Genomic DNA, 21,099 nt, shown 5'->3' on the forward strand with positions numbered 1-21,099 from the left:
ATATGTTTTTTTGCTTTTCTTACAGCATTCAACTTATTAAAGCAAACGCTCGCAGCTGTTGAATTTTTCACAAACAACAAAATCGATTAGCTTTAATTGGCAGCTGATCAAACCTAAAGGTACGTATGTATGTGTTTGTAGAATTAACGGTGCACTTTAGTGATAACCCTTTGTGTGTGTTGGTGAGCCTATATGCATTATTTATGTACTCGTATGTGTGCAGTCAATTGTTTATAATACAGTTAGCTTGTCAATTGCCCTGTTTATAGACATTTGCACTTGATATTGGCAAAATAGCTCATTAAAAATCGCTATTTCAACAAAATTGTATATTTGCCAGCGACGCGTTTATCTCTTTCATGCGCATACGGGCGGCAGATATTCTCTCATTGTCAGCGCAAATTTATTGGTATGAATAATTCAGCGATCATTTACGCGCATTTATTTATTTATTTGGTGTTATGCTATGCTATGTCATGTTATGTTTTTTCTGTATTTTTATTATGTCTTTTTGTTGTTATGACGCATTGCTTTAATTTATTTAATTTAAATTGGCTAATAACAAGCTATGATGGCGTATATGCCTACCTAGTACATGTATATGTACATATGTATGTATGTCTGTATAATATTAACATGGCTACAAATTTTTTGTGTCCATAAAACATTTATGCAGATATACATTTACGTATGTATGTATGTGCGCTTATGCACATATTTAGTCGTACTATATTTTTTTCTTGTCCATGAGCGTAATAAATTTTTTACCATTGACGTTTGTGACATTGTCAAATGTTTAAGCGAGATCGTGAAAAAATACGCACATACGTTTGTAAGATATTTTTTATTTATTTATTATATATATACAATGTATACATAAGTATTTTTTCAAACTCTTTTGCATAGTTCTGGCAACGCTTCGCAGTTTTTCCCAAAACGCTTGTGTTTCAATGAGAATGTTCACACTGTTGTCATTGTTGCAGTTGTTGTTGTGAAAATTTGTGTTGACAATTTAATACAGATTAAAAAAACAAAAAAAAATATTGCTAGTTTCAACTGTGCTAAGCAGCATTAAATTTTAAAATTTAACGTAAAGTAAATAAAATTAAAAAATTATTTATAAATAAGCATACCTTATATTATATTTTTTTTAATTTATGAAAAATGAATAAAAAGTACCAGAACAAAACGAAAACATTAAATTGGGCTGCATCGCAGCTATAATACTCTTGACAGAAGCAATCTTATAGCATATAAGTTGTATAAAATAATCTGTATCTTGATTTTCATTGGTCAGTTTGTATGACAGCTATATGCTTTAGTGGTCCGATCTGAACAATATGTTAGTAATCTCCTAGCGATGCTAACGGCGAAAATTCGTGCCAGATTTTGTGAAAAAATCTTCTTGGTAAGGAAAAGCCATGTGAAAAATTTCAGTGTGATACCTCAAAAGCTAAGGAAAGTAGTTCGCGTATATACAGACGGACGGTCGGACATGGCTAAATCGACTCAGCCCGTCATGCTTAACATTTATGTATACACTTTGTAGGCTCTCCGACGTTTCGTTTTGGCTGCTACAAACATCGTGGCAAACTTAATATAAGTACGTACCCTGTTCAGGGTATAAAAACACAAAAAAAAAAAATGAATTAACTATGTGAAACTAAAGCGCTTCGTATGTTATTTTATCATTTGCTAATGTTTATTGACACATGCTTCTGTTTTTCGTCTAAAAAATGCACATAAAAACAGATTAATCCGACTTACGCATATTTACGGTGAATACTTTTCATTGCTTTGATAAGCTTGAACGTAAAGTTTCTTTTCCGATTTACCTGAAATGATAGAAAAAGCCATAATAAACATTTTTAATAATTCAGAATTTAATTAGTGTGGTATTAAGTTTTTTACTATTTAATTCTTGTTTTAAAAATGGTGCTGAAATTTACTTTAATAAAAATGTATCTACTTTGTTTACATTGGCCGGTGAATATGAATTTCATAAGCCACTATATTTGATATTAGACAAACGGTAATGTTGTTTTGTTACAAAGTTAGTAGATTAAATCGATGATACACAAATAATTGAGCATAATTTGCCGTGACATAAATGTAGCCAAGCGCTCTGAGAGCCGTGAGAGCTGTCACAAACAGCTGTATTTGTTTAAACACTTTTTCTTTGTTAAATATATTGTAGAATATTTTTAATCGAAATCTGAACTAAAATAATATATTTGCGGTTTATCAACAAGCGTCGTCCTGCAAAAACTACGAAGTAGGTTTACGTTTTGTTGAATACTAGAATTAATTCCTAAATGCTTTCTTCACTGACTGAATAATAGGAAAATTATTCAAAATAAAACAATACTCGTACTTAAGGTTTTAGTATGGGAAAGTTGAGATCATTACACTTTACAATCCATTACGGCGTATTGATAAACTCCTGCTTAACTTAATTACGAGATGCTTCGGAGTTACTAGACTACTCTCTTAGACAAAATAAGTGTCTAATGCAAAAAAAAAAGAATATCAGCTACATTTCTTTATGGACAGAGGCTGTTATTGTCTAGCTGTTTCCGTCAGAAAGTTAAAGTTGCCACTATCGTTTTCTGTCTAAAAGAAATTAAAACGTATTGATCTTAAATTAGAGACAAATTTAAAAGCTTTAAGGCCTATCATAGTACCTAAAAAATATATATATATGATTTCTAATGTTTTGTAGATTTAGCAATGCTGTTGAAGTTGGGTTATTCTGCAATAGTAAATTCATATGAACTCGGGCGGAATTGTCAATGCAACTGAGAAAATGAGATTCATGTGGCATTAAATAAAATGTTTTCATTCTCCAGCAGAAGAATGGTCCAATGATTTTGTGATCGACAGTTCCAACGGCGAAATCTACATCTTCAGCGACGGATCAAAGGGTGAAATACGAACAGGAGCGCGCTTCTTCTGTAGTAATCTATACACAGAAGGTAGCTTGAAGCTAAATAACCAGCAAGTCCATAAACCCTCTAGTGGATAGCCTATCTGGGCGCAAATACAAAATCTTCGGCGAATGTAGAGATATATATATTTCACGGCTTGGGTAGCTGATATGGGAAAGAAATCAGTTGAGTTGCTGAATAAGGCTTAATTTGGTTAGCACCCAGGAGTACAATGGGCCTAATGATGGCCGCCTGCGCTCTACTACTATACTTTATAGAGGATACGAGATTAATGAGCTAGTTGGGAAAGGTTTTCTCGAGATTCTACCTTAGTTGTACATATTTAAAATAATTTAGATAAAATCATCTTACACTTTCCTGCTCATTAAGTTTCAACTTTACTCTTTTAATTTCATGGAAAAACAACAAAGTTATCCAGTTTAATTGTAGATAATATATAATATGTAGATAACTCATTAAAGTGGTATAACTCTCTGTCAGCCTATCTCTTGCGGCGCAGTACGCCTACGTACTAAAACCTGAACTCCGTCACCTGCAGCTTTGGTGAAAGACCCTGGCAGGGCCAGTTGCTTGTTCGTTTCGCTACACTCCAAGCTCTGATAAGTCGCTTATATGGTTAATGGTGTAGTATTTTATATTTTTTTAGCCGATGTTTATATTCATATGTATATAAGTATGTTGAGGGGTATATCGCCGTTTATTTTATGCGAAAGCTATGCGGATAAGTTTGGAAATCAACGAAATTAGCTGACCCTTTGCAAAGAGCTTATCAAAATTCGGACTGGGAAGCGGAAGCAGATTAAAACATATTTTAAATATTTTTCGTCGTGCTGTTATTGATAAATTGTAAGCGTGGCTTTGCAAATCATGCGGGCCTTATGTATATAAATATAATACTTACATACATAAGTATTTGCTTATAAATATATCTGGACTCATATAGAAGCTGCTGATTTTTAAGAACTTTTTTCAAAGTATTTTAAAGTATTTGTAAAAGTGTTTACTAAGCTATTTTTTTTGCGCGATTTTCTAAAAAAGAGCACCAAAACTGCGTCTTCAATTCACTTCTTTAATTAATGTCACCATTGAACTAAACAAGACCATTTTTCTGCCTCAAAGGTATACCTTGTATTGTGTAATATCGAAATAAACGCCAAAAGTCGCCAGTTATCCAAAGCGCCGAAAAAGAAAGGCGCTTAATGCGCGATGAGACCAACTTTCGATTTGGCGCTGCGACAGGTTTACACAATAAATTTTATTTACCTGTTTTATTGCTGTTTCTCGGCGCTTATTTTTTATCAGCATATTTAAGGCGCAAAATATGCGCGAACATTTGGCTATTTATGCCGATGAGTACGCGTTATGTATTTTGTTTTCGGGCGCATTTCCGACGCGCACAACTCACAGCGCTCCGCTGACAACAACAGTAGCAACAACAGCACAGCGCAGCAGCTTGTCGCCAGCGCGACTGTGACGGCGAGCATGAATGGTCAATGAATTAACATTAAAAAGTGAAGCATCCTCTGTAGTTGCGGGCGGTTGCGCCGCGGCGTTTGCGGTATTAACAAACTCTTTGTTGTTGTTTTCATTTTTTAGTGTACGAAAAACGGCGGCAGTGGATTGGCGTTGCTTGATAGCGTTGCTGTGTTTAATCAGCGAACGCAATCAGCAAGTACACGAGTGTTGAGCAGAAAGTGCGACAGCACCGCACAGCGCTCCGTAGGCGACACCATTGCCGTAAATTCATACTACAATTACAACAAACGCCAATAAAGAGTGTTTGTTGTTCTGTGAAGAGCAGAAATTAAAATTAAAAATTGTAGCTGCAATCAGCACCAAACCCTGCTGGCCATTAATTACGCAAGTGATTTTAATATTTTATTTGCGCCTTCATGACAGTTGTTGTTATTGGCGTGCTTTTTTTGATATTTCTCATTATTTTACTTTTTTTCCGGTTGCTTTTAAAATAAATTCTTCTTTATGAATATTACTGCTTCAATTGGTGGTGAACAAGAGTGAAACGCATAAAAATTAAAATAAAAGAAATTAAAGAATAAAATAATATAAAAAAATTTAAAAAAAAGAAGTAAAACTAAATGTTTAAATGTGTTAGTGAGAGCACTTTAAACAGCTACAAACATTTTTTTCTTATTTTTGTTTTAATTAGTATGTATGTATATTTGTGTCCATCTAGGTATATTATATGCTATTAAGAATACTAGTTAGTAAAATTTTCTAAATCATAACTGTACTTAAGTTGTTCGAGCTATGAAAAATCACGATTGAATAACTCAAAATTGTCTTCAACCGAAGTGAGTTGAATGAAGTTAATTATTACAATTTTGAGTTGTTTTGTTATACAATTTGGTTAATATTTTTTTTTAGTTTCTTAACATCAATAATCATGGAAAATTATTGTTGCTCCAAGTTATTTTTTTTTCGAAGAAGTTAAATTTATTATAATTTTAGTGTGTGTTTGAAAAAGTGCGAAACAATTCGCGAAATAAATTTGTTTGTGCCTTATATCCTCCAATCATTTTATGTATTTAAAAAAAGTGAAAGTCCGATAGATGGCTCTATAGTCGAACTATTACCAAAAATCGCATTTAACCTTAAAAAAAGGTAAATACACTTGCGAAAATTGTCTTCTTTAGAGCAAAAGCCGAATTTTCTGAATTTAATAAGAAATAGAATATAAGTAAAAATGTGCACTTAGCATTTTTTATCAGGAACTTACATAGATTCGTTGAAATGTTTCAATTATTGTACATTTTAATGTTAACGTCAATCCAATAACAATTTTTAAATATTGTTCAGTATAACCGAATAAATATTTTACCTTATTTTTAGTCGGTTTGGGTTTTCCGCACTTATTGAAAATGCTCATTGCATAAAACCTCGACTGAAAGTACCACACACCGGAAAAATTTCGATAGATTTGCTCAGATTATAATATGCGATCTTGATCTCAACAACTGAGATTTTCGATTACCTGTGAAGAATCAAACCGTTTTATAAAAATTACCTAATTTTATATGAGAAATGTAAAAACTTTCGAAGATACATACATGTGCTATGAAAAATGTCTATGGTATGGGAAGTGCCATGCCCCTTTTTAATTTTGTCTGGTAACCTTAATTCTTCATCAAGAATGCTGTATTGATTCCATTTTGTCGCCAATTTCGGTGATTTCTAAATAATATTTTTCAAATATTCTTAAAAAATAATGTTTGTAGAGACGTCTGCACACCTATTTGATGTATCGAAATTATCTTTCATCTATGACAATTTTTGGAAGGTTGTTTATGATTAACTAAATTTGTCAGGAATCGCTTTACGATGTTTTTGTGCATAATTACATCCTCAAATGATTTTTATGCTATATCTGAATTTTTTTTTTTATTTTTCAAGGTATAGTCACAAATTTTTATCTCAGACATATAAACTGCACGATCAAAATCAAGAAAAATATCTTTCTTATATCCTTTTATAATAAAATTAATAAAAAGAAACACTTGTGAAGGGTATTATAATTTTAGTGCAGCCGAAGTTAGCGCTTTTTCTTGCTTTTATAGATAAAGATTCTGAACTTATTTTATTTGGACAAAAATATTATAAACTATAACAAAATATTTTTTTTAAAAAAGTTCAACCGAGCCTTGAAAGCAAAATATATCCAAGTTTCTGCCGGAAAACGACAATGTTGGCAACAAGACTCTGAGCTCTTGACGTCCGCACGCTATTTTGAGTCACTGTATGTGCGCAAGTGTATTGCACAATGATAAGCTAAAGCAAATATACGGACATAACTTATTAAATAATTTGTCGGAAATAAAAATAAAAAAACACGAGGAAGTCTAAAAACGCTTGCAACCAAAAGAAGTGTAAAAATACATACAAACAATGCAATAAATCTTTGTAATACAAAAAAATATATGTATGTACTTACAAGTATGGACAATTTGTGGCCAAAGCACAAACGACAAAAGTGAATTCCAAATGGCAATAAGCAATTAAACAATCAAATAAATGTAACTGATATGGCATTGACAGCAGGCTGCATGCCATACATCCAAACAAACACGTATATATGTATGTGTGTATGTGCGCGACAGCAGCAGTTCCGTGTGCTGGTGTGTCACCTGTTAATTCCATTAAAATGGCTCAACACTTGGCGGCCAAATAAAATTACCAACGCCGTTCGCCGGCCACTTGCCATGGCGTCCGCTTAGTGTTTCGCGCATGCGCACCACCAGCTGCCAACAACAACACACTGCAAAGCATAATTGTAAATGTAAACACACACACACAGTCATTAGTTAATGCGCTTGTGGATGTGTGCGTACTTGCATTACACAAACGCGGTCAATCAATTTGAGTTATTGTTAGCTGGTGTTACACAGTTACGCCGCTGCTGTTGTCATTGTTGTTGTTGTCTGTGTTAGTTAGCTTAGTTGGGTGTAGTTTTGAGGTAGAAACGCGCGGTTTTGTTTACAAATACGATAGTTGCAAGCGCGAACAAACACACATACACACACACACTCACCTATGCCTATACAGGTGTAGCCATATGTGCCTTTATTTGCGCATGCGCCTGTGTATTGCGCCAATTTTTGTGCGCTTTAAAGCAAAGAGTTCATGGTCAAAGCGCTCTGTGATGTACTGGTCGCTTTTCGGTCTCACACTCATAACAGTTCGGCCATGGATTGCATCATTCGGGCGCTCGAACGTCGTGTCAGTGACTCTGTGGGAATTTCAATTCGAGCGGCGCTTAATGTTACACTAAAATGTCGATGTGCAACTTAAATTGCCAACAATTGAGTGCGCAGTGCGCTATAAGTAGGTTAAAACAATAACGTAATGGCTTATTGACAAATATCGGTGAATTACTGTAGCAATAGTATCCAAATGAAGTCGAAGTCGCTGAAAATAACTTTATTTTTCAAATGCATTTTGTATAAAATGCATATATGTAAATCGTTTGTGGGCGTGACTGTGATATGAATATAGTTCGATTTCGTATTACCTTCAAGGTCAGCGTGTGGTGTTTTGTGTTAATACTCATAAGTTGGTTGTTATCGCTTACAGCGTTGCTGGGTGCTTGAAGGAGCTGCTGCTTTTTTTGTATGTGGATACTTAGCAAAAGAGGTGGCGAGTCTTACAAATTCTAAAACATCTTTGAACTACTGATGGGTTAAAGAAAAGACAATTTCTATTAGAAATTAGACAATCAGAAGGTCAACATATTAATCAATATTTTCGCTTATTTTAATACAAATATGTAGAATCGGCTTCAAAACAGAAACTTCAGCCAATACAAATATGTCAACGCTTAATCCAAATTTCCATACACTTAAGCATCTCTTTTGCTACCTCTACTCGATGTCGTTTTTGCTAAAGATTCAGGTGTTTTACTACAAGTCTAGCATTGATATGCTTGATACCCAATACGTCAAGCAAAATGTGTTGAGTCGATCCAAAAGAGATATGGAGATCCTCTGCTATCTCTCAACGATTTTCAAGCACTGTTTCTTTAACTTTTCCAATTAATCGTCATTAACAGAAATGGATGGATGACATGTGAGAGGCAATTTTCGATGCCTTCACCGCCATAACTGAATGTTGTTAATATAATATTATTTCTTGTTTTCGGTTTTAAAATAATTTTAAGCAGAAAAATCTTATTCACCGTCAGACAGCTGTTTTTGAAAGCCTTCGAAAGGAACGACGATCAAGGGAATACAAAATGAATCACAGATTTCTAAATTACTTTATTTGTAATTGGATATAACACTTTAAGCAAGTATTAAGGGCTAGATTTCGCAATTGCTTCTTTATTTTGTCCATAGAGGGTATATATTATATGTGCATATATCACCTCTATAACTAGACGTTAAAATTTTAACGCCTTGATTTTAATTTCAATATATTTACATTCTAATTGCTTTCGTCATCACTCAACAGCAAACTGCCACTTGACTCTTTATTTACATTTCGCATCAAAACGCAAAGTGAGCTGCAATATTCTCACGCATTGACAAATTAAACTCTGACACTCACTCAATTTTTCATGTTAAGCTCGGTTGCACGGAAGCTATAACACCCTTCTAATAATATAAAATAGTTTTCCATACAGAAACTAGATTTTGATCGATCAATTTGTATGGCAGCTATATGCTATAGAGGTATGTATATAACTATTTTTAATAGGTTCTCCGACGTATTCTTCTGGGTGCTAGAAACTTGGTTGCAAACCTAATACACGCTGTTCAGGGTATGAAAAGCAGCCAAATAGAATTCGCAAAGTGGCAAGTATGTAGCTGGGTACTCAACACCTCTGTGACATTTCAATCAAAATCAATTGAAGCACTTCAGGAATGCCAGTGACGCTCCAGTCCTTCAAAACAGTTATGCGAAAATGACAAAAACAAAATGTGACATATTAGCATAAATAACCGTTGTATGCGACAAGGCGATCAAAGCATGTTTTATTGATATAGTCAAACATATACATGCATACAACAAAATGTATAAACACACACACGCACATGTACTTGTTGCTAGTAAATATATTCTACAAATGATTCACGACCGATCAAAACAATGTCGCAGAAAATAAAATCAAATGCTTTAATAAAAGCCACTTACACAATGGTATTTGTATGTGCTTTATACTTGTATGTGTGCATGTATGTGTGTGTGAACCCATGAACTTTGCTAAATGCTGGAAATGAACATATTCTCTAAGCGAAAACAAAAATATATTTTTTCCACTAAAAATTGCTTGAATAATTTACTGTAAAGTTAGTCACAACGCCCGTGTCTGAATGTGTGCGTGCGCGTATAACAAGTGAACTGATTTAATTTTTTGTGGGACTATGGACAGTGAAAATAATGTCTAGTTGTGAAATGTGTAGTCAAGTCGCATTAATAAAGCTGCAAACAATAGAAATTGCTATAGCAATATGTACATATATACATATATGTATATGTATGTGTATATGCATATATGTGTTAGTATGTAGGTGTGTGTACCTAATTATTCTTATATAAAGCATGTAAACAACAGACTTGCCGTGAATTATGCGAGCAATGAGAAAGTGTCATCGAAAGGCTTACACACACGCTCACATACACACACACACACATAGAAGAGCAATTGTGGATTTTACAATAAAGAATCTCTTTTTATTACGAATTATTTGCAAAATGTAGAAAAAGTGAAAAAACAATTAATAATTAATAAACAAAATGTTTATGAAACAACAAATTAAGTGCATATTGGAAAATTGGCGAACACAAAAATTGTCATAATATGCGGCAGCAATTATTACTTTTGACGCATTTTCATTATTTCACTGGCTTTGAATGGCTGCACACATATACTTATATACACAAACATATACCCGCTTTTTAACATAATAAAAATGTCTGATGTGTTAATTTAACTGTACTTTAGTTTACTCATTTAATAATTTTATTTAAGTTCACATACACGGAAACACACTTATGCACTTGTGCAGTTGTTGCCGTGGCATAGGTGCAACTATAAATTATTATTTATTAATTAAAAGGACAACCATGCATTTTTTTCGAATAAACAAGTGATCGATGAGCGAAAAAAAATATTTAAATTCTCAAACGAATTATGATACATACTTATAACATAAGCGTGTAATATTATACACACCATATATGGCAAAGCAGTTAATGTGTGTGCATAAATGCGAGTGTATTCAATTAATTAAAAATTAATAGATGTTTATTGAATAATATTGATTTTTCACACATAATAATATACCCATTTGTACATATGTATTATGTTGTATTGTTGGATGAACCTGCCATGATGAAAGTTCTTGTTCGGCTTTAAGGGGTTATATCAACTTTTGAATTTCTAAAAATCGATTTTTTATTTTGCATGTATTCGATATACATTTCTATATAGTTGAAAAAATGTTAGCAAAATTTTAAGTTGATCTGGCAAACAGTTTCGGAGATATGAGCGCATTTGTAAGAATTTCCCAGCTTAGTGTGTTCGGTTTACAAAACATACAATTTTTACACAAAAACCGATATATATGTTTTGGAAGCCGCTATTTTATTAAAAATTAAACTTTTGACTAGCCCTTCGATCATTACCTATATTCATCTATAGTATATGAGATAATTTTAAGCCGAAAAATCTTCAGCACTGCTTAACATATTTTCTGAAACTATTAGCATACCAAAGTATTTATTTTATTTTTTATAATCAAAGTAAAGTCTACAGATCAGACTTACTATGTTTTTTTTTTTAATTTATCCCAAATTTATTGTGAGTATGAACTTATGACGTAGCTTTTTATAAAATAATTGAAAAATTTCTTACCGAACATTTTCGAGCTAATCTCACATAATTGTACGGCTATTACGTAAAGCATTTATCCGCTTTATAGCGGCTGTGTGGTTTTAAATATTTTTTATGTTTTTTTTTTGTTTTTTAACATTTTTTTTCTGACTGAGTCCCGTAAACCGTGAATCAGCAATTTTTAATCACATTTCATTGCACATTACAATTCATCAGCAATATCCGTTTGTTTTTATTTTCAATATATTTATTGCTTAAAACAAAACGGAAGTTATTTAGAGATTTTTCTTGCACTCAGATCAGAAATCGGCTCTGGCACACGAAATGCGGCCCGAAATCATTATTTTTTGAATCATTACATACATTACGGCGATACTATCTTAAATTAGCTTAAGTCCACATAAATAAGCTTTCCTAAGATATTGGTAATATTATTGCCAAGCTATAATTGATTTTATATTGTGTTTTATCTAAAACAACAACTTAGCATTGACAAAACCCAAGAACGGTGAAATTGAGTTAAAGTGTATGCTTAGATCCCCACAGGATATCAAAATACCTGTTTCAGCTTAAATTGACTTAAGCATTTTTAATATTTTGCATCAACTCTATGGTATGTCAGTTTTTAGTCCTTTTTTTATTTCGTCGTTTTGCATTTGTTGTCCAATAACTGAAATGTTCTTAAATTAAATTCGCGTGTTTTAAATCAACCGAAATCGGTTGCACTAAAAGCAAGTCAATAAACAACATTTTTTCCGTCACTTTTTCGGCTTTGTTCGCACATTGTTCAGTTTTTGTCAATTCTTGTGTGATTTTTTTATCGTTTCGACATGTGTCGGCAACGCATATTTGCCAGCGTGAAAATATGCCGTGCACTTAATGCTACCAGCATCGCATCGAATTTATTGCGCAATATTGCATTCACTGTAAAACAAAAGGTGTGTGGATTTCGGTGTTTAAATACGGAAAATTCAAACAACTTCATTGCTATTATTATTAAGCTTAACTTTTCGAACTTTTTAGTTGTATGTTATTTACTATATTGTATTTGTGCTTGATGTTTGGAATTTAAACGGTAAAAAATTGCCAATATTTATTACGACTAAATTTGATCATTTTCATATTTACCAGCGGAGCTATATTACATTATTAATGCCCATAAAATAATTTTATTAGCTGTATGAAATTTCTTTCCCATTATGGAAAATTCTTAATAAATAAACGGAAAGGACAGTTTATTGTCGAGTGCAACCAGTTAACTGATAAGGGATATACATATGTATATTTCTATAATATATTGATACACCCTTGAAACCCTTCTGAGTTTATATTACCATAAAATACTACAGATATTTAAATATGTTAGAGGCTCTTGACAAACATAACTACATATGTATTCGTGCGCTTTTAGGGTATGGTTTAGATTTATCCGCCTTGCTAGAGCTGTTCCTTGATTCTATACCGACAGCTTCTCGGATTGATGGTTGGGACTTCATATATGGAAAGAAAACTTTTCAAAGTAGAAAGAGCTACATCTCTAAATATATTTTAAACATAATGCAGGAAGATCTATTGTGTCAACGAAGGATTAGTGAGGCATTCAAACAACAACTGCGCTCTCTTGAAGAGATTTTCTACAAGATTTGGTGGATTTCACGAAATTGTTTTCGGACTACAGAATACATTATATTTCAAGGTCTGGAGATATGTTTACAATTTAATTATGATAAATTCAACTATTCTACTAAAGCTTATATTGTAGAAACGGTTCTACCGACGGTAGTTATAATTTGACTTTCTGTTTAGTTATTAAAAAGTCGTTTGATTTATTTGGTGCTTAGTTGATTGTACTCGGATATATCATATTGCTCTTCAAGAGGCAAAAGCTAATTGAAACAAACATTTTTTTTAATACTCTGAACAGGGTACATTAAGTTTGCCACGAAGTGTGGAACACCAAGAAGGAAACGTCGGAACCCCTATTAAATATATATATATGTAAGTGATCAGCACGACGAGCTGAGTTGATTTAGCCACAGTTCGTTTGTCTAGCTCTCAGTTTTAGAGATATCGATATCCGAAAATTTGCCCACGCTGTTTTCTCCGCAAGAGCTCATGTGTCGAAAACGCCGATATTGGACCACTATAGCTGCCATACAAACAGGGCTATCTGAATCAAGTACTTGTACGGAAAAATTTTTAATTTTACGAGATATCTTCAAGAAATTTGGCACGAGTATTGCATAACATATATCTGCTATAAAAGCTGACCCATCAAAATCAAGGATCTAGCTATGTTTTTATAATGTTTCGGCTGCGTTTAAAGATCAACGCGCCCTAAAGGCCACTTTAGACCAGTTCATGAATATACTTGCGCATATTAAGCTATTATGAACTTCAATTAATTTCCTTTTTGCGTATATTATGGCAAAACATGCTCATAGACAAGGCTAAAGAAAAAACAAAAACATTTACTTTTTTGCGAAATTTTAACGGCTTTCTCCGCGGCGTCAACATCAATCAAAGCCATCGTTTTGACGCATTCCGACAGCGAAGTATTAGTTGGCTGTCTAGCGAAGCACAATGTCGCCACGGGCATTTAATGAGTCTATCAAAGTGATATGCGCATGCGCCACTGTCATGGCCACGAGTTGGCCACATTTCAAGAGAGAATGCCATTCTGCTGCTGCGGTATCGATAACATAGCTATGCAAATAGTTGTTGGAGATAGCGGCATGTATATATGCATGTATGTAAATGTGGCTTGTATGTACATATGGCTTGTATGTACATTTGTATGTGCGTATATAAGTTTGTGTGTTTTATGGTATGTATATAAATGCATTGAACACTTATCAGCTGCATATAGAATAGCGATTGTTGCAACAACTCAATAATGAATTAATGTTTGTATGTTTGTAAGTATGTATGTATGTATGTATGTGTGTATATATGTTGTGAGCAGACAGCGGCGGTTTCACATGCCCCAACCGCAGCCAAGTGGTCGACGCGTCGTGTAACTGTGCATGCCTGCCGCAGTGAAGTGGTTGCAGTGCTACTTGTACGTATGTATCAATGTGTGACTGTCTAGCTGACCGCGTCTGTACGTCAACACGTTTATCTATTCTTTATTCTACATTATTTGCATAGTTTTCGTCGATACTGTTTGCCAACAAGCCGCTTGCAATGCTCCAGACAACTTTGGCTTGGTCGCTGTAAGACACGCGTGTACTTAGATGCGTATGTATGTATGTATGTATATCGGGCACTCATTCACCTACTAAAGTGGCAGACCGCCACCGTTGTTGCACGCCGCACACACAAGCAAGTGCAGAGGAGTAAATATAATCAGCGCTTAAGCGCTTACGCAAACACAAGCGGTCGCAAGGTGCATGTGTATTTATCTGTATTGGGGTGGATCAAAAAAAATATTAGTTAAAATTTCATTATCTTTTCGAAAAAAAAATTTTTTTTAGGTGCCGTGAAACTATCGTCGAAATGAATAAAAAAAGTTCTGGTAAAGTTTGAGCTCTTTCGTAATGTCAATATTATAATTTTTGATTTCTCATTTGACGCAATAAAAAATATTTTTTCTTTGTGCACCTTAATGTATATAAATCCTTATATCCACTTGTTAAGTAAACTCTTGCAATTGTCTAGTACACACACACACACAGTCACATACATACCTACCTTTTTGTGGCTCTAAGCCACTCTTGTTCTTGTTCCTCTGCAGCGATAAGCGTTGCTCGCTGGCCGCCACCACGTCATGTGTGATATATCACCGTTCATTTATATTGTCTGCATCAACTATATCTCATTATCGCTCATATAAGTACATACATATATATTGTTTAATGGAGTCTTTTGTTGCGACTCTCGACAAATAGCGACAATATAAAAATGTTTTTTATCTATTTTCTATTATTTGTTTGTTTATATTTCATTGTTAGTTTTTTGCTGTTGTTTTGCTTTCTATTCTACGTGTTTGTAATGTTACGCTTCTTCTTCTTCGTCTTCTTACCATTTTGTCCTCGGCAATGACATTGGCTGTTTTAATTAAGTTGCGGAACATAAATAACTACTTAAATGCAATAAAAACAAACACAAAAACAACGATAACAATACCAAGAAGCAGACATGTAAAAGCTATAAACAGCAGCAATATGATTGCCATAAGCAATAACAATTGCATTACGGGAAATGTATGCGCTGCTTCTTCTGCTGCTGCTGCTTTATTTATGTAATGAAAAAACGCTTAAAGTCGTAATTCAACACGATAAACACACTAAATGCTTTTGTTGTTGTCCGCGTACACTTGCTCTCTGCGCCACTGCGAGTACTTAGAGTGCAATATGTCGCCGTAAAACTATCTTTTCTTCGCTAAAATATACGCATTTACAGTGGGCTACGTTTAATTGAACCCAAAGCAGTAAAAAACGCATTCAATAGCGCAAAATGGGTCAATATGATAAGCGCAGTAGAAAACAGATTCAAAAAGCCTACTCCTGTTTGATTAAAGTAACACGAAGCTCTCTTAAAGACAGAGAACTAAGAGAACTACTATACGACACACAGGACGGTCGTCAAAGAAAGAAAATCAATTCTGGAGGAGCGCAGGGTTCCATACTTGGTATTTTAAACGTCGAAATGCCAGACGACTACTAACTCGTTGGTTATACGGACGATATCGCCGCCTAGGTATAAGAATGGTTAACAAACTGACGTACTAAGCTCAAATTCTGCATGTTGCTAAAAAGTTAGCCATCATAACCAAGTCGCTATCAAGACTTATGGTAAATACCGGAAGCCCGCTTGCAAGTAGAGGGAAACTGCTCATGAACCCAACACGGTCAGTGCTGTTGTATGGTACCGAAATATTGGCCGATACATTAAACGTGAAACACAGACGGAAAGTACTTACTAAGGTACGGAGGACAGCAGCTCTGAGAGTCACTTCGGCGCACCACATTGTATCCGAATCCACAGTGCTGGTGATAATTGCCACTCTGGCAAGATTTGTGGATAAGGGAGCGCAAAGGAAAAGGGGCCGAAAGAATTTAGAAAAAAAAATTATTACCAGAGATGAAAACGGGTAGCGAATTGCCCCATACGTTGGAGTACGCACTAAGCAATACAATAAAGGGACATGAATCGGAGGGCTTGCATCCACGGCGGAGAATTCGGGTTAATAGAAGGTGAGCCAAATAGCATAATGCTGGCTACAAAATCGTAAATATCCGTGGATGCAGGAAGAGTAGAAACTAACCTGCAATAGGTTCATCTTGGAAACCTTGCACTGAAGTAATACGGCGGGAGTGTTTTCGTTAGTATACCACTCACGTAGGAAGACGATTACTATATGCTGCGAAGGCATTCTAAACCCTCTTTACGGCTTAAAAAATTAAGTTATTTAAAGAGTTAAATGCATAACTTTTAAGTTTTCCAATAAATTGCACACAACTGTTCGTAGTTAACCTATAAAAAGGGAAGTAGAGTTATCTACGCATATGACACTAAATAATATATAATTTTTTGTTACTCGTACTTTTTCACTTACACTTTTTTACTTTAATTCATTAAGGCAGCTGAGTGCATTTAAGCGAGGCAAACTGCACTTAAATGCACATAAATATTTATTATAATTCATTTCAAAAATTATTGGTGTGTTTTTCTTTTTTTCGCCAACACAAATGACTTGCATATACGCCGATGACCTATAGAAGCTTATGTACTTAAATTTATATACAAGCTTATTTACTTACATACATAGTATCTACGCACTTATAAACTTATATATGCAATTGCAAGCTAAGTTTTTGTTGTCTTTAGCTACTTATAAATAAAGAAATATGTATATATAGTTGTTGTATGCACTCTCTATTATTGTCCAGCACTTGTTTGTTTCACCAATGCTCTTCGGTTCACGTTGTCCATTTGCGGGGTTTCGCATTTCAAGGTGGCGCTTTTGTTATAAATGGAAAATAATTTGAAATTGGCACCATAAAGACACATACATATGTGTGCTTGTATGTAAGTACTTTGTAATCAATACCATAAAGAGAATGTCAATTGAATGAGCTAAAAATATACATTAGAGAATGTATGCACATTAGGTTGGGTTATAGTTTTCTCAAATATTATATTTTTGCCAAGTATTTTGCTGGTGAAACTGAACAAAATGATAAATATTATAAGACAGCGTCTTTAATTCACAACTTTTTTAACCTTTTGTCAAAACAAATATCTGTTTTAAAGAATTGCACAGTGGTATCCAATATAAGAGAATATGGAGATATGTCAACAAAGTAATATAAACTCTCCCGATGACTACATATGTAATTATTACATACAAATATCAAGTTTCGGGAAAAAAACAAGCAAACCCGTTAACTTCGATTGCATCGAAGCTATAATACCCTTCGCAATTAAAAAAGTCGCCATACTATAACTTGATTTCATCCGGTCAGTTTGTATAGTCATAATCTGAACAATTTCTTCGTAGCTTTTACGGTTCACCTGTGTTAAATTACATGCCAAATTTTATGAAGATTTCTCGTCAAATAGAACAGTTTTCCATACAAGGACTTGATTTCGATCGATCAATTTGTATGCCAGCTATATGCTATAGCGGTTCGATCTGAACAATTTCATTACAGATTCTACCATTACCTTGCATAATAATCCATGCTGAATTTCATAAAGATATCTCTTAAAATAAAAAAGTTTTCTATGCAAACACTTAATTCCGATCGTTCTCTTTGTATGGCAGCTACACAATTAATTAACTAATTTAATTTAAAGCATTGAATTAATAAAGCTTGATTCGAATTGTTTTACGAAAACCATTTAATTATACTTTTAGACAATTAATTAATTATGCAATAATTAAATTTAATTATTCATAATTATTATTGAATTAAGTCTACATATTATCAATTACAATCTCGAAACATTTAATTTCAATTAAGTAATAAATTATTTTTTAAGCGCTTAGTGTATTTTTGCGTATTTCTTTGCCTCCCTAATGCATTCACGTTGTCATAATATTACTCTGAAGTTATTAATTTGCAGTAATTGAACTTTAATTTACTTAATAAGTATTTTAGAAAGTTGTTTGCAATCTTGTTAATTCTAAGAGACACTTTTTATGGGACTAACTTGCAACCTAAAGCTACGAGTGCTGACGAAAAGAAATAATAATACAATAATAAAAGTAAAATGCAGAAGCAAAAATATATTATGTATATATTTCTTCAGTAATTGCTTAGAGTGCTATTACAAACTGATAAAACCAATTAAAGGAATAGTGAAAAATTACACTACTTCAACTGTAAAAATTTCTAAAAGAAAGACATTTACTAAATGATTTAAGGAAGATTTATAACACAAATATTTTAAGAAGAGTTGTTAACTGTTTGAGTATTTAATTATTTCAAATTACTAGAATGAATAAATTGCAATATTGGCATAATTTTCAGGGCTAAGAAGTTGAATTCCGAAAAACCATAACATTTATAACTTTCTTTATCGAGTGGAATGTTTATTGTACAGTAAGTACAAGTGTCACTTCTTTCGATCGGATTTCTATGCTGATAATTTATAACTTCATAAGCATAATTATTTTTTATCATAATTTAATTGGAATATATATCAAATCATTCAATATAAAACTACAGTAGAAAAACTGTATGAAAATATTTCTGTATATTAGTCGATCTTTTATATTTAGTAAAAAATTTAATATACACTATGTGGCCCCCCGCTAACATGGCCATACAAATATGGTAAATAACATAATGTTATAATTACTTCTGATTATAGAGCAATTATTAATAGAAACTACTAAGTAAGTGGCGTAAAATATTTGGTTTGGAACCAAAAATATGGCAAGTTATTTATAAAATACCACACGGCTACTAATACATTCAAAAATACACGAAAACGCTTGTAAATGTGGACATTCTCGGCAATCTCGCATTTCAAACACATTCCAGGCATGCCATGCATTTTTACCGAATTTTCGCTGAAGTACATAACTTATATACATACGAGTATATAAGTAAATTAGTTAATATACGGTATATATATATTTAGTTACATTTCATTTAAAATCAAACAAAAGAAAGTCCAATAATTTTCCGAAACAAAACCGCATAGAAAACAAAAGAAGAAATAATAGGAAAAGTACCACAGCCGCAGATGCGAGCACTCAACGACGAATGACGAATCTACTACTGTCAGACACTTTGACATTTCGGGTGTGACAAGTGGCAAAACGGTTCTCGGGCGCTGTGCGCTTAAGTGCAACAATAAAAGATTGCGTGTGTTTTTCTTTTCACACGCACAAAAACTTCCACGAATGACCAAGTAAAAATACAAGCCGCTTGTTTTTATAATTTTAATGGATCCCCAAAAATCACTCAGCGGTGATTGATGATGAGCAGAAAATGAGTGGCCGCGGCACCAGAGGAGGGAGACTATTAATGGCCGTGCTGATCGCGCTGATCTTCGCTATGCCCATTAGAGTGCTCACTGACAAATGACAAATAACATTTCGCGTCAAAACAACGAAGTGCCCTAATTATGCTCGTATTAAATCGTTTTTTTTTTTGGTTTTTTTTTTTTTCTGCTTTGCTTATAAGTCTGACCTTTCATGAGCGTGAACGAAATCATTACACCTCGGCGCAGGTATTTTCCAATGCATTCAAAGGTTAAGTAGCGGTTATCGGGTAGTTGATTGTGGTCACTTAAGTAGCTATATATGTATATATACGAATGTGTGATTGCGTTTGTGCTCTCCTGAAATGTTGACTGCGAAACCATAAAACTGCATTCGACGTTGATTTATTGTTTCATATAGTAAATGGAAGACACTTAAATCTCTCTGATTTGCTGCGTCAGGTAAGCGCATACGTAGATAAAAGCAATAACAATAAGAATCTTGCGGAGCATTTAAAAAGTTGGCACTGCAAGTAAATTTGACTGATACTAAGAGAGTTGTGCCACACAATGAACACTTCAAAAGAAGAAGAACTGGGTTTTCACTTATTTGTTTATCCTTTGAGTGATTTTGAGATTTTTTTGTGAGCAAATCTATTGATTTTTGGCATTGTATGTTTTTCGATTTTTCTGCGTATTCTCTTTGTCATTTGGAATGGATGCTTTAAAAGCATAACCATGCATTATAGTACTTAATAGTTTTTGACTTTTGGAAGTATTTTTCTGTAAATTCATCTTGTACACATACTTACACAAATATTTGTACGGTCCAAAATTGTTTTGAAACCAGCTATATTCTGAGAAACCCTGTATCAGAATTCCATAACCGGAACATTTAAATTTAGAGATATGTTTACTTAGCAAATGCATAAAGACTCGTTTTTGAAAGAAAAATAACATTGTTTTTTTAACCATTTAGAATTTTACAAAAATAGGTAATTTTATTTTTTGAATTTATGTCCGCCTGTCTGTTTATATGTAGTGAATTAGTTGCTCAGTTTGAATTCGGATCACTAAAAAGAGCATAGAGAAAATACTCCCTTCTTAATCCTTACTTTTCGAAAACCATTAACCGTTTTCCTTGCCAAAGCTTTGGTGAAATGGTAAATCGGTAAAACAACTGGTATAAAACACATAAACTGGTATACAAAGTTCAGAGATAATAACAAGCAGTTATACCACTTTAGTCAGGTATCAACATACGAGCTAATATTGAATTTACTTGTATGAGTTTGTAATTGATTTTCGTTGTATATTTCTGAATATACCATATCTTGTATAACCTTAAGATTTTTGTTT

General features: G+C 33.5%; 2 protein-coding genes across 3 annotated transcripts in view; one reads left to right on the top strand and one right to left on the bottom strand.

Moving 5' to 3' along the window:
• Window positions 1-21,099, bottom strand: part of LOC106618861 (uncharacterized) — a 323,886-nt gene that overhangs the window by 134,785 nt on the left and 168,002 nt on the right. The gene's annotated exons all lie outside the window — the stretch shown is intronic.
• fog (folded gastrulation) overlaps window positions 1-21,099 on the top strand; it is a 79,658-nt gene that overhangs the window by 31,347 nt on the left and 27,212 nt on the right. For both annotated transcript variants that reach the window (XM_036366184.2, XM_036366185.2), the window contains exon 2: window positions 26-119. The gene's annotated coding sequence lies outside the window, so the exon portion shown is untranslated. The remainder of the gene's footprint in view (window positions 1-25; window positions 120-21,099) is intronic.

The sequence above is a fragment of the Bactrocera oleae genome, chromosome 5 (genome assembly GCF_042242935.1).
Source record: "Bactrocera oleae isolate idBacOlea1 chromosome 5, idBacOlea1, whole genome shotgun sequence".
Taxonomy (NCBI): domain Eukaryota; kingdom Metazoa; phylum Arthropoda; class Insecta; order Diptera; family Tephritidae; genus Bactrocera; species Bactrocera oleae.